The sequence below is a fragment of the Gastrolobium bilobum genome, unplaced genomic scaffold (assembly GCF_033153095.1).
Source record: "Gastrolobium bilobum isolate Gb01-03AN ecotype WA unplaced genomic scaffold, APGP_CSIRO_Gbil_v1 utg63159, whole genome shotgun sequence".
Lineage (NCBI taxonomy): Eukaryota > Viridiplantae > Streptophyta > Magnoliopsida > Fabales > Fabaceae > Gastrolobium > Gastrolobium bilobum.
In genome coordinates, this window is record NW_026897124.1 from 14,833 (window position 1) to 28,706 (window position 13,874).

The 13,874-nt window shown below is 36.0% G+C and overlaps 1 non-coding gene across 1 annotated transcript; it reads right to left on the bottom strand.

Moving 5' to 3' along the window:
• Window positions 1–10,423: 10,423 nt before the first annotated feature.
• LOC133304385 (small nucleolar RNA R71) lies at window positions 10,424–10,530 on the bottom strand. Its single transcript, XR_009750596.1, has one exon. It is a non-coding gene; the product is annotated as a small nucleolar RNA R71 (small nucleolar RNA).
• Between the last annotated feature and the right edge of the window lie 3,344 nt (window positions 10,531–13,874).

Below are 13,874 nucleotides of genomic sequence, written 5' to 3' on the forward strand. Positions count from 1 at the left end.
TTGGTGTTTCTCTTTTAATCATTCCTTGTTGCTCTTGGTTCAATGATCTTGCCACTTTGATATGACATTACTCTTCTTGTGTGGCTACATCATACGTCTTCAATATCCACATATGGTTGATGTTTTTGCTCTTGATCAATGCTCTTCTATTTTTGTTGTTGTCACTTTGTTATCATCAAAAATATACCTTGTATCTACAATCTCCCCCTTGTTGATGATGAAAAACTTAAAATTGATAAAGGGTTAGTATAACAAATATTCTCAAATAATGAATATCATACTCCTCCTCAATTTATGAATGGTTCCAAAAAGTTATAATTATTAATTAAAGTGAAGCATTACAAACCAACAGATATGTATATGGTGGAAGACTATTATTTTCTCAATTTTCATATTTTTCTCCCCTTTTTGGCAACATCAAAAAACATAAACCAAGATAAGCACGCAAACTTGTGAGTAATAAAATTCCATTGAGCATGTTAATAAAGAACACTTGTTATGTAGCACCAAAACAATAATATCAAAGTAACTATTAAAGCTCCCCTTTAATCCATGAATGGTTTCAAAGACAAAAGTGTGAGAATTCTAGGTTCAACAAACATCGTTTTTACCTTTTTAGTGCATTATCCCTCTTTCATCTTTGTTTTTACCATTTCTCAACATGTTAGGTAGAGGTGTGCTATACATATATATATATATATATATATGTATATATATATATATATATATATGTATATATATATATATATATATTCAATTAGCCTTGATTCTCCCTTTTAGGCAACATCAATGAGGTTGAATAGTTCAATATATATAACAAAGCATTCAAATGATTCAAGTAAGTGCAAATATCCATGGAAGTGGATTTAAACCTCGAAGTGCTCAATATATCATAAATCCAACACAAATGATCCATACAAGTCAAGATACCCAATATAAGCATATGATCCAAGGATATAGCCAAATTTCCATAATATCTAGGAAATAAAATCAATAAAGCAAGAGATATCAAGACAAATGATTGCTCTGATTTTTTCTAACGTACAAATATATGTGCAAATTGTGGGCATATAACTAGCATGACTTTCATAATAGCATGCATAAGATTCGTACGCAAGCAATATCATGTCATATGCAAGCAAATAGAGAGATTATGGACTTAGCTAATTTATGGAGTATTTTGCAAATTAAACGTTTTTGAAGTATCTCCAATATCGTTTTTCTCCATTCCTTTGTAAGCTCTTAGCTTTGTTCTTGTTGTTGAGGTGAATTTTCAATTTTGACTTCTTTCTTTTGTTCTCCTCTTTTTCACTTTTCTTATCACCAAAAGGATGTAGGTCAACTTCCCTACAATATAATCATCGCAAACATCCTTTCTAGGCACAATGGAGTTAGTCTCTTTAAAATAAAAAATTATTGACTCTTCCATTTCATAATTATTTTATAAGCCAAGTGATAGATATAACAAATAAATGATAGGCTTCCCTTCAAATCATGCATACTAGTAAAATATAAGTCATATGATTACACATGCATGTATTAAGAGAAATATATCCTTTGTTATGCTTATGAAAGACACTTGAATCAAATAATTAATAACAAGTTTTAAGAATTTTCTTAAACAAAAAAGTTGAATTTTTCCATTTTGAGACACAAAATAGATCAAATGAAGTATGTTTGCCAAAACCATATAAGTGCATTATCATAAATAAGAGCTTGGCAAAATATACTTTCTCTTAATCCATCAAGTATAGACATTCTTAAACTTAATTCTCATTTCAAAAAACATTTAAGAAAGATAAAGACGTTTTCCATTTAAGAAAGCATATCTCTTGAGTGTAATCAAAAGAATATTCAAATATCTCTCCTCTTTTTCTCATTAGTTAAAAAACCTTGAAATAATATATAAATTTTGAAGACTAAGGCTCATCTTTTGAATTTTCAAATATTCATATTTGTAAATCATTTCAAAAGATTGATGTTTGAAACTTTCTCAAATTTTCTCTCAAGATTTGATAGTAATTTTCAAAGCAAGATAAGAGAGTACAATAATTAAAGACAATATTCAAACATTTTTTATTTTCAAGAAAATTAGGAGATGATGGGTACTTTCAATATCTTGAAATAGATTTTAAGAATATAAATTTTTCCAAAATTTCTTTCATATGACATAAGGGGATTTTCTTTCTTCAAAAACTTATTTTAAAATAATGACATTAATTTCATAAGATTTAAAAAAAAACTAAGAAGCAAGAGATTTATGGATGAAAATCTCATCATGATTAAATATACTATAACATTCAAAGCATTTATATTCTAGCAAAATTTACCCTATATGCAATGACAAGCTCAAGGAAGTAAGATCAAATAGGGCATTTTTATCATGCTAAACATACTCATCAAGTAAAGAAGGCATCTGTCATGTAAGAGTGTAAATTCAACAAGTATCATACAATCATCTATCCCAATTATAGAGTACCAATAAAGTTTAGGATTGGTGATACTTATCAAATTTGATTGAGAGTGAAGCTTCTTGTTCATGGTGTCCAAGCCACTTGAGCTTTCTTCCTTTGAGTTTTCCATTTGTGAGCATTTGAAGGAAGTCTCTTTTGTTTCCCTTCATACATCTCTTTCTTAGTCATATATGCTTGACACTTCAAGATTTTATTACCACATTTGATTACCATATACAAAGCTATCTCTTGAAGCTTTCTAAATCAAAGATTAGCATCAAATATCATTTAAACACATCTCCAAGCATAATTTTGGTTGATATACAATATGAAACATGTATTACATTATCAACCATGGAATAGGACAAACCATAGACATATGCACTTGAATATTTAGGAATATTTCAAGCATGGTTAAGGCATGATTAAAGATTACCAAGTACACAATTATTGTCAAAACATATTGAAATATTTTGAAATGAGTGATAATGATACAAGGCATGTTTTGATAAATAAGAAATTTCAAACATAAACACATGCCAATATAAGAGATACAATTCCTTTTCAAAAAGCAATAATTGAAAGATCATGGAATTAGCATTTTAATCATTTTCTTCTTGTTTTAAAGAGTGTGACATATATCAAGCAATTAATACAAGAAGATATTTCATTTCCTAATATTCAAGTAAGCATGTGATACAATTAAGCACATAACAAAGAAGTGAAATTATTTTTGTGCATGTATAACTCCAAGTAAAATTAAACAACGATATACTCTAAAGCACAAGCTCAAAAAGATTATCATGCTATTGTAACAAATATACGTGCCTAATAACATTTAGGTCATATTGCTAGAGCAACACAATCAATAGAATATGTAAGCATATCAACTAAATCTCACAGAATTCTCTAATTATCATGTATACAACATTTAGAGCACAAAGAGGGATAGAAGTCACCAAATTTGAATTCTTTCGATATAGAATATGGCTCCTTGAGATTATCATGGATATCCTTATACTCTATCATGCTTGCATTCCTTCTTATATGTTGGATACTTTCATGCTTTCCAAGTCTCAAGTTGAATAAACTTATTTCATTTGAATACATTCTTGAGGTAGTTGTAATCCTATAATTCAAAGCACTTTTGGTATCCGTTTTGGATCCAAAGGGGTTAGAAATTTATCATCAATTCATTATGCTTTTATAAAGATCAATAATATCACACACAAATTGAGCATAATAAGTTAAATGATCAATTTAGCATTAAGCACAAAGTCAATAACATTTCCATGGTTTCTTTTTCATAAACGTGTAATCTTGTAATTAAAAAATGGGAATCCATCAGTACTTCAAAAATTATTAATTATGGATATGTTATATTACACATCTCAAGCTTTCTAACAAGATATAGATCATGTTAATTGGAGTTCTATAGCTCAAGATATAATCAGTTAAATTTACTGCATTAGAAACAGAGTGTTTAACAAAATAGTTACAATCACGAATTTACTGGGAACAATGTACATATCCAAAAAATTCTAAAAATCTCTCATATTAAACTTCATTGAGCTATATTTGTAATGCCACTTATTTCATGCTCAAAGGATTTGTATGGCTCAAGTTATGCTCAATTTAAGTAAACTAGTCCAAAATATAGTTTATGACAGAAAAGCTATATTCACGAGATTTATGGGAGCATTATACTTGACTAAAAATTATGAGAAATTCAAGAATTAAAGTTTTTCAAGTTATCTTTCAATGGCCACTGGTTTCACTTAAAAATGATTTCTGTAACTCAAGATATGAATAAAACAATTCAGTTGTGTCAGAAATCAACATATAAGTGAACAACAATAGATATAATCATATGCTATTCATAATTTTCAACATTTAAACCAAGAACATATGATTTTATCCATTACATATGGCGTAAAGGATATATGTACCTCATATTCATTGGATTCACATGTGAATAAGCATAAGAGGTAATGATATTTGATACCTTGGCCTTTGTAATCAAGTGGAGACTTTTTCTTACCTATTGCTTCTCTCTTTGGATTTTGAACCTTCTAGGTACCACCTTGTGCATGTGAGAAGCTTTGGCTGAAATTCCACTACTTCTTTGATTGATAATTTTAACATTAGGCCTAGGAAGCATTTTCCTTAATGATTCCTTTTTCTCTTGACCTTTTTGTCCATCATTTCGAATAATTTTTTGCACATTGAAAAAGTCAGGAGGACTTTTTGGTACCCGTTTCATCTTGGGTCCTTGAGTGTTAGGAATAACATTTATAGAAATTTTGACAACCCAAACCAACTTATTTCTCATGCAAGAATTTCTTTTATGATAGTACAAATGAGAAATATGTCCTACTTTACCACAATAATTACATACAATGTGTTTGCAAGATAACTTGTTCTTTTTGAAGCTTAACTTTCAAATTTTTGGCTTTCTTGCTATAATAACTATCCAAACTATTATTTCCATAATTATTTATAGGTTTTTCTTGTACAAAACTATCACTATTATTTTCATTTTCAAACATGGAATATGAGCAAGTAGGAATATTAACTATGGAAAGTTTGGAAGGTGACTCTTCAACATGAGTTTCAACATCATTTCTAAAGATGTTGAGGATCCACAAACCAAATATAACCTCTCTTCTCGAGACTGATATACATTTTTCAAATATTCAATTTCTTTTTCAATGAGAGAGATATTTTGCAAGTAAGCCAAATTTTTCTTTTGTGAATTCAACAAGTCATCATTCAACTCACCATATGTATATTGTAAATGTTAGTATATGGATGTCCTAGAGACAATCTTTTAATTAGATTAGGACATATGTGGACCTTTCTATTGTCGCAAATAAATAAAAGCACTATTTATCCTGTTTCATATTTTGTCCCAATATTACTGTTAATATTTTATATGAGTAACTGGATAAACCCATTGGGATAAAATAGGTATCTCTTGAGTATCTGTGATGAGATCACGATCATGAGGATTCAAGGATACTGGATATTTATTCCTAATTTTATGTTCCTAGTCTAGAGACACTGAGAATGGGGATCAGCGATCTCGGGTAAGACTAGCACGACTTATCTACTTATATTCGGATACAAGGTAAAGACTTCATGAACTACAGATATGGAGATGTCTTAGCTAAAGTCATGGGTGGATCTATAAGGGTATAGCTCGCACTTAACAAAACCACAAAAGAGACTCTATGAGGAAATCTCACAGAGAGTATCATTAGAGTAGTCTCTTTATATTTGGGAATGTCTTTCCTTAGACCAGAAGTTATTACCTAGACTGTGTTCTAGAAGGCATGCTTTGACTGTATACCTCGTCTGCCTGAAACATGGAGACTCATAGGTATACTGCTGGGCTTGTCCTGAAAGAGCACGGGACTAGGGTGATAAGCTGAAGGAATTCGTCAAATCTCTGTGAGAGATTAGGTTATCTGTAAACCGGAGAAATCGGGATGACATTTACAGGGACTCAGGAATCTATACATAGTAAAAGAGATCATGAGATGATCTGCCTTTAGAGTCAGTAAATTGAAGATTCCCTATTTCGAATAAAGATTACCCTAAACCGCAAGGGTTGATACGTTTTCTTACCCTAGGTTTTATGGGAAGGTAACCGAGACGAAAGGAAATACATACGGCAACCAGATATGTGTAATAGGATGATTAAGTCATTAACCTAACTAGCTCTGGGGCAACAAATCATTGCTAGTGCTCTGTGTTGTCATTAGATGGGTTGTGGGCTTATTGGGCCTAAGCCCATTTATTTCAGTGGCTATGTTGGGCCTAATGGGTCACACACTAACACCTTATTGTCATGACAATATAGCATTAAGGGTATTGGGCCTAATAATGGTTATTAGCCCAAAAAGAAGTTTGGAAGCCCACCAAAAAGGAAAAAGGGCGCATGGTTTGTTAATGGACTTGGATGGTCCAAGACATTACTAATTAATTTAATTAGTTAAATTAATTATCAAATGTTTAAATTTTGAATTTTGAATTTGAAATTTGAAATTTGAATTTTGAAATTGAATTTTGAAATTCTAATTTTGAATTTTGAATTTGAAATTTAAAATTTGAAATTTGAAAATTTTGAAATTTGAAAATTTTGAATTTTGAATTTTGAATTTGAAATTTGAATTTGAATTTGGAATTTGAATTTGAATTTAAAATTTAAATATTTGAACGTTTGAATTCAAATGTTTGAATTCGAATTTGAATTGGCTATGAAAAGTTGTTTCATACCAAAAGGATAAGATAAGATCTTGTTGGAACAAATCCCAAATATCAAGAGAAGATCTTTGAGAATCTTCTAGTGAGGATATGGGGCGCTGATTTTGGCATCTGATGATGGTCATAGGATCAACCAAATGAGCTCCAGTCAGATTTGTTTTGTTGAGAGAATAAGTGAGACAGTTGGTTCAAGTTTGAATGCATCTGCTCAACGTATCTGGACTGTTATGAGGCCAAGTGGGGCGCACCATATGGCTGGCCATATGATGGTTGTTGAGTCAGATTCTTGTTGAGATATTCACTTGATATCATGAGGATGTGAGAGGAGGTTGTTGACAAGATTTGAATTTTGCAACAACTCCACTCATCCCCCCTAGTGTGCGCTACATAGGGCTTTATTTAAGTGAAGAAAATCTGATTTTAATTAACTTATTCTCTCATCTCCTTGTGGGTTCCTTTTGTTAGGTTTTTCTTAAGAGAGTTTTGAAATAACCTAGCCTTTTTCAAAGTAAAACCATGCGCCACTTTTGTGTCTATTCTTGCTGAATATTCACTCTTCTAAACACCTTGACCTAGCCTTCTCCTTCTCACATTGGGCGCATAGCTTGCCTCCATTGGTGTTTTTCGTTGGTGGCCTTGAAGAAGAGTTCTTCCGTCTTGACAAAGGGTGGTGTGGATCAACATTAGAGGGCTTGCATCCTCAAGCCTCTTCTTGATCATCCTCAAGTTTTGGAAAGCAAACAAGGTAACATCCATGCCCTAAAGCATGTTTCTTGATATGGTATGTGTTATTCCGCTCGAAAATTTTTATTTTTCCCTCTTACATGCCTCGACCTTCAAGGTCAGTTTCTTTCAGTAAATCATCATGTTTAGGACTATAATCAAGGTTTATATTATTTACCTCAACTTGAATGTCATCATTGTCACAAAGAGGTTTTGAGCTTCTTTGATCACTTTTAATCCCTTCTTGAGTGCGTTCATTATATTTTTCTTCTTCCAATGGACTTTGCTCTTCTTGCTCTCTATATGCATCTTTATGCACAAAATCATCATTGACTAGATAGATAGCAATAAGAGTATCCTATATATCTTTAGCATTCATGCAATGTTTAGTCTTAGCATATGCATCATCATATACACTTTTTCTAAGCATTTGCATAGCCTCAAGATTGAAGACAAAACATCTTTTATTAAAATCATTCATGGATTCTTCTATTTTTAATGAAAAGCCTCTATCAACTGATGGGACGTAAATTCGTTCCCATCTAAGCCCATTTTGATGGCAAAATACCACATGTTCCCTCATCTGATGAGCAACTTCAACACAAAAATCACTTGTTTTACACATTTGTGACAAAAACACAGTGGGGGAACGTATGGTAACGTATTCCTTTAAAATATATTAAAAGGGGAACGGACTGAGACACATTTAATGCCCCTGCTCCATTCATTTAATGCCTCTGTACACTTTGCAAGTAACGTGGAGTTAAAGCCTTCTAAAAGCAAGGCGGTGCACCAACTGAGCAGCTGGAAACGTGAAGAGCAGAGAATCAAGAGTTCTCATTGGCTGAAAAAGAAAGCAAGGCATGGGGCAGACTGCAAACAATGGCTAATCATCACCAAAACCTATTCCATCCAGCAATCTGCGCAGTCTCCACACTCTACTGCCACCATCTCGTCCCCTCATTCAAGCAACTTGCTCTAAAGGATTTACAAGACTGCCACTCCTCTTCCATCTATAAATAGGACGACCCACACACAAAAACATCATCGAATCCTGGAGGGTTTGAAGTTCGAAAGGAGGGTTTGAAGTCCGAAAGGAGGGTTTGAAGTCCGAAAGGAAGAGATCACCTAGTAGTAGTAGTAGTTAGTAGCTTATATTTATTTTAAGTTGTAACTATAGTTAAGTGACAACCCCTCTTCTCTTCTCTGTATCAACCATTAAGACTCCTCACGAGCAATAACCCATTTTTCTCCATTTTTTGTTTCTTCTGTAAATTGTCTTTTAAATTAATATAAGTGTTTTTCTCTTCATTCCATTCGTTATCTCTTAACTGAATCTCGGGTCTATGGCACTTTAGTTTGGAATAATTATGTTTAAAATATCAGCCATGAGCCGAACTATCTGTGGAACGGGTAATCTGTGAAACTCTTAAAGAACTATTTTCAAAACTCTTGACTGAAGCTTTTTGTATTTCTTTGGCTAAGTCAGCTATATTCATTGTGTATCAATGGAAATTGGGAACATACTGAGAAAGGAACTTCCATAAGGAAGGGATTTCAGACAACTTAGCCATTGGGGGAAGGTAGTGTTATGGCAAAAACACTACTGGTCACCTTAGGAATAAGGGGCCAACTCGTCCATTTTAAGGTTCTGTACTAAGTACCTATTTGAGTCAAGGGAGCCGTAGGAATATGGAAACTTATGAGCCATCTAGACCATGAGCTGAGGAATCAGAGTTGGCAGACAAGAAACTGAGACAAAGCCAAGAAGTGCTAAGTCTTGAGCAGCGAAAACAGCTATTTAAGAGTGAATCAGTGAATCTGTTCCTTCTGTTTAACTGTTATAAAACATCACCTTGTTGTCTCTTGATTATAGTTATTTCTGCTTTAGTAGTTTTTTTTACATTATATAATTATAACTATCAACTCCAATGATTATTATCTCACCTTCTTCTAAACAGGAATGATTACATACATAACGCAGCGAGTAATTGTTTGCCAGCAGATTGAACCTACTGTTCCTGAGGAACGTTGTCAAGACAGTAGGGAACGTTTGACCAGACAGTCCATTTACTAACTTTTCTTCTCATTTTCATTCTTCATAAGACAGTGTAAGACAATAATTAGGATTCTATCCTCGTGGGAACGATAATTTGGGCATTAATACTCCCTTTATTACTTGATGCGTGCACTTGCACACTTGGGTTGGAACTAAGGGAACAAATCTGTGTTCTGCAAGAACAGAGGAACGTCCCCTATCAGAACTTATAATTTTCCACCATCAGCAAACCACCCAACAAGTTTTTGGCGACGTTGCCGGGGATAGAAACACTAAATTTTGTTCTTATTTACTGTTTTTAGTACATATTCTGTATATCTGACCTTTCCTTTATATTTTTCTTTATGTCACTAAAACTGTTGTGCATATATAACTTGTGTTTATAGTTTATAAGTGAAGAGTTTGAAACAAACTCTGACCACTCCATTGAAGTACCTGAATTTCTCTTTGATCCTGAACCAGAGCGTACACTTCATAGGAGAAGAAGAATCCTCAGGGAAGAAATTCTTGAAAACATGGTTGATCACAATAATAACAATGAAGAAGTTCCTCCTGAACAAAACTTCAAAACTTTGGCTGCTTCTTTCAGGAACAGACCAAACAGGGGAGTAATCCTCCCTTCTGTAGCACCCAACTTTGAACTGAAACCTATCATGTTCACATGATTAGGGAAGCAGGGGTCTTCAATGGACTCCCTACAGAAGATCCTTACACACACCTCATAGCATTTCAAGATATCTGTGATAATTTTAAAGTTGAGGGTGTGACAGAGGAGAGCATGAGAATGAGGTTGTTCCCTCACTCCTTAGGATTAAAGGCAAAAACATGGATGAAAACTCTCACCCCTAGATCAATCCACACATGGGAGGAGCTCTCTAACAAGTTCATAGAGAGGTTTCTCCCAATGTCCCGACAAGCTGATGTTAGAGTAGAAATCTCTAACTTCAGAATGTTTTATGGAGAAAACCTCTATGAAGCATGGGAGAGATACAAGGACATCATCAGAAAATGTCTAAACCATGGGGTAGAGAGTTGGGGAGTGTTACAATCTTTCTATAAGGGACTTGACCATACTTCTCAATCTCACTTAGATTTTTCTGCAAGAGGATATTTCTTTACAGAAACACTTAAATCAAGGTACGAAATCATAGAAGGAATTGCTGAAAGATGTCTCCAATGGCCAATAGAAAGAGTAAGCCTAGTAAGGAAGCCAGGAATGCTAGAACTGGATAAACAAACTGCCATGGAAGCCCAGCTGGTATCACTCATGAATAAAGTGAATAACCTGAAAGCTGACCAAGCAGCACCAATGATGGAAGTCTTGGAACTCACAGCAGCTGAAACTGAACCATGCTCAGCCTGTGGTGACCTTCATGACTCAACAGACTGCCCATCCACTGCATTGGTGTGTTATGCAAAAAAATTTGGCAACAGGAACTTCACCATAGACAATCAACAAGCAGGACGCAGTACAAATTCAAGTCCTGGAGGAACTATCATTAAGGATCATAACCACAACACCCAATGGAGGCCACCCATGAACCAAAGACCATTCAACACCCAGCAGCAGTATCAGCAAGGCAGCAGCAGTGGAATGTTTGAACAAAGGAGAAACAACTATGTTCCGTTCCACAGAGATGACTGACGCATCAACACCCTGGAAAATTATGTCAAGGAATATGTCACCAGGAATGCTGCAGTGGTCAGGAACATTGAATCCCATATGGGACAGATTGCTGCCAATCTCCAAACTAGGACACCAGGATCACTACCAGGGGACACTGAGGTTCCCACAACCACTTCTGAGTCCACTTAAGAGGTAAGTACCATGTCTAGCTAAAGACATTAAACTAAGCGCTAACTGGGAGGCAACCCAGTGGATACATTTGCTCTCTGACAAAGAGCAAAGTTTTGGGGTGGTTACTCTTAACCACATAGCTCCCAAAAAGGAGGGAACGACTGATGTTCCACTCCAAAAAGTCCAAATAAGATACGTTCCGTTCCAGAAACGTAGTTTTGGGGTGGTCCCTAACCACACAGGCCCAATATATATATATATATATATATAAATATAAAAAAAAATTATTAGATATATATTTTTGCAAAGTTATTATCTTAAATAATAGGTAGTAAGTAATAGGTTAGTCCGACCTCTTTCCCTTAGATAAATTAGATTTACACTTCTGTATGTTTCCTTTTCTTTCTTTTTTTATTTATCTGTTTATTTATTAGTTAGGAAAAGACAAAGGGAACGTTCCTTGGGTTAGGAGATAAGAATGACTGGGGCACCTGTCCCTGCTGAGTCACTTAAAAAGGTACGCAGCCATATCAAGTTTGCATTCATTGCAAATCTTGAAAACGCGCGCAGAAAAAGAAACTGTCTCCTCAACCATGAAGACAACTGCACCTTTTCCTTTTCTCTCTCTCTCACGTCCTGACCTAAACTGTTCCATCTTCTCACACTCATCCCATCAGTAACTGGTCACCAACTGCTAACCACTCGTTCTGTAACGTTCTCATTCTACTACCTCTTAAACCTCCTCTCCTTAACCTCCACGTCCCAGAAACTCTTCGTTCTCTCCTCCATTGTCTACTTAAACTCAGCCACTGCTTCCTTTGAGTTTTACTATTTCCATTCAACTCAGAACCTTTTCTCCCTCTGCATTCTGCCCTAACCTCCTTTCTTCTAAAATGACTAAGCTTTCGATCAAGGTGACTCTTGTGGCCAACTGTAACAAAGAACCAGAACTCACCGAACACATCATTCATCTATACCGAGAAAGGAACATCTCCTTGCAGCAGGACAAATTGGTTCTTCCCTCATTTGTGAAGCAGTCCTCAATCAAGCTTCAGTGGCTGCGTTTTGCCACTGATGACCGTGAAGTGAATGTCTCCCTAGTGGGAGAATTCCTGTACCAGACAAGGAGGCTTCCCGAAGAAGATGCCCCTGATGTGGTCACAGTGAGGGGAAAACAAGTATCATTTTCCCCCACTGATGTCTAGGAAGTGCTCTACCTCCCCACCGTCACCAACTGTCCGTACCAGGAGTACTTGGACAGTAGGGAGGTATTCTCCATCCAAAAGGACCTGAAACAAACAGTAGCCCTCTACTAACCCAATTACTACAAATGGTCCCTCTGCAAGGGGAGCATGAAGGACATAGCCAGGTTTTGGGCACTGTTTGCAAATTCCAACATCAGTCCCACCACTCATGAAGCCTCTGCTAGTTGGGCATTACAGGTCCAAATTTACTGCATCATTAAGCACATCCTGTTTGATGAAGTAACCCTCATCTATAACATCCTGAAGAGGGACATGAGGAAGACCACAGTCTGCCTCCCCTGCCTCATCACCAATCTCTGTTTGAAAGTTGGTGTAGAGGAACACCCAAATGACATCAAACGGGTGGCATCTATCATTGATGCTAAGACCTGGAACGGTCTTAAAAGCACCTACATTGACACCACCTAACTTATTCCTGCCAATCTCAGACGCTCCCCCACCAGTGATGATGAAGAGGAAACCCCTGTGGTCTCACAGAAGAAGGCCACCAAGACTACTCCTTCAAAATCTTCCCATTCTGCCCACATTCCAGCAAGGAGAACTGTCCCTCCTCCAACCAAGGTAAAGAAGGATGCCCCTGTTGCTACTGATGGCAAACAGGGAAAAAAGAAATCTCCTGCCAAAGCTCCCCCAAGAAAGGGGGAACGTTCAAGTCAGAGACTAAAGAGGGTCCTCAACAGCAACAAGCCAGAGGGAGCATCCTCTGCAAAACCTATCACCCTCTCTGACAAGGAGGAGGAGAGTGAAGGCAATGAGACTTTAGTAAAAAGGCTAAAGACTGGCAGAATGTCAGCACCCAAACCAGCTGCCAAGGAGACGTCCCAACCAGCTCAGACTCTACATTCTTTGACATTCCGTCCCCACCACCTGCTCACTCTCCACCAAGAAAAATCACCTTACAACCCTCTCCTAGGCAGCAACAAGGAGAGGGAAAAAAGAAGAAGCAGCATCTGCTGCAGAGACATTAGTGGCTGAGCAAGAGGCTCAGCCACAGAAGAAAAATGACAAAGGAAAGGGGATTCTCATAGAACCCCCTAAGAAGAAAGCAAAGACAACAGGCCCCAGGCAGATCAATCTGGGAGGTCCTCTGTCATACCCTGTCATCCGTCCCGATACTTTTGGGGACGAAGCTCTTGCCAGAGCCTTGGCAGAAGAAGGGATGGAAATTCCTCCACTGATGGAGGAACAAGCTGTAGCCATGCCCTCATCATCCAGATCACTAGTGGATGAGCACAGCACAGCACCCGTTGTACCTTCTACTATTGGTAGTAGCCAGCAGAAGAAGCAACCTACTTCCTCCCCTACTG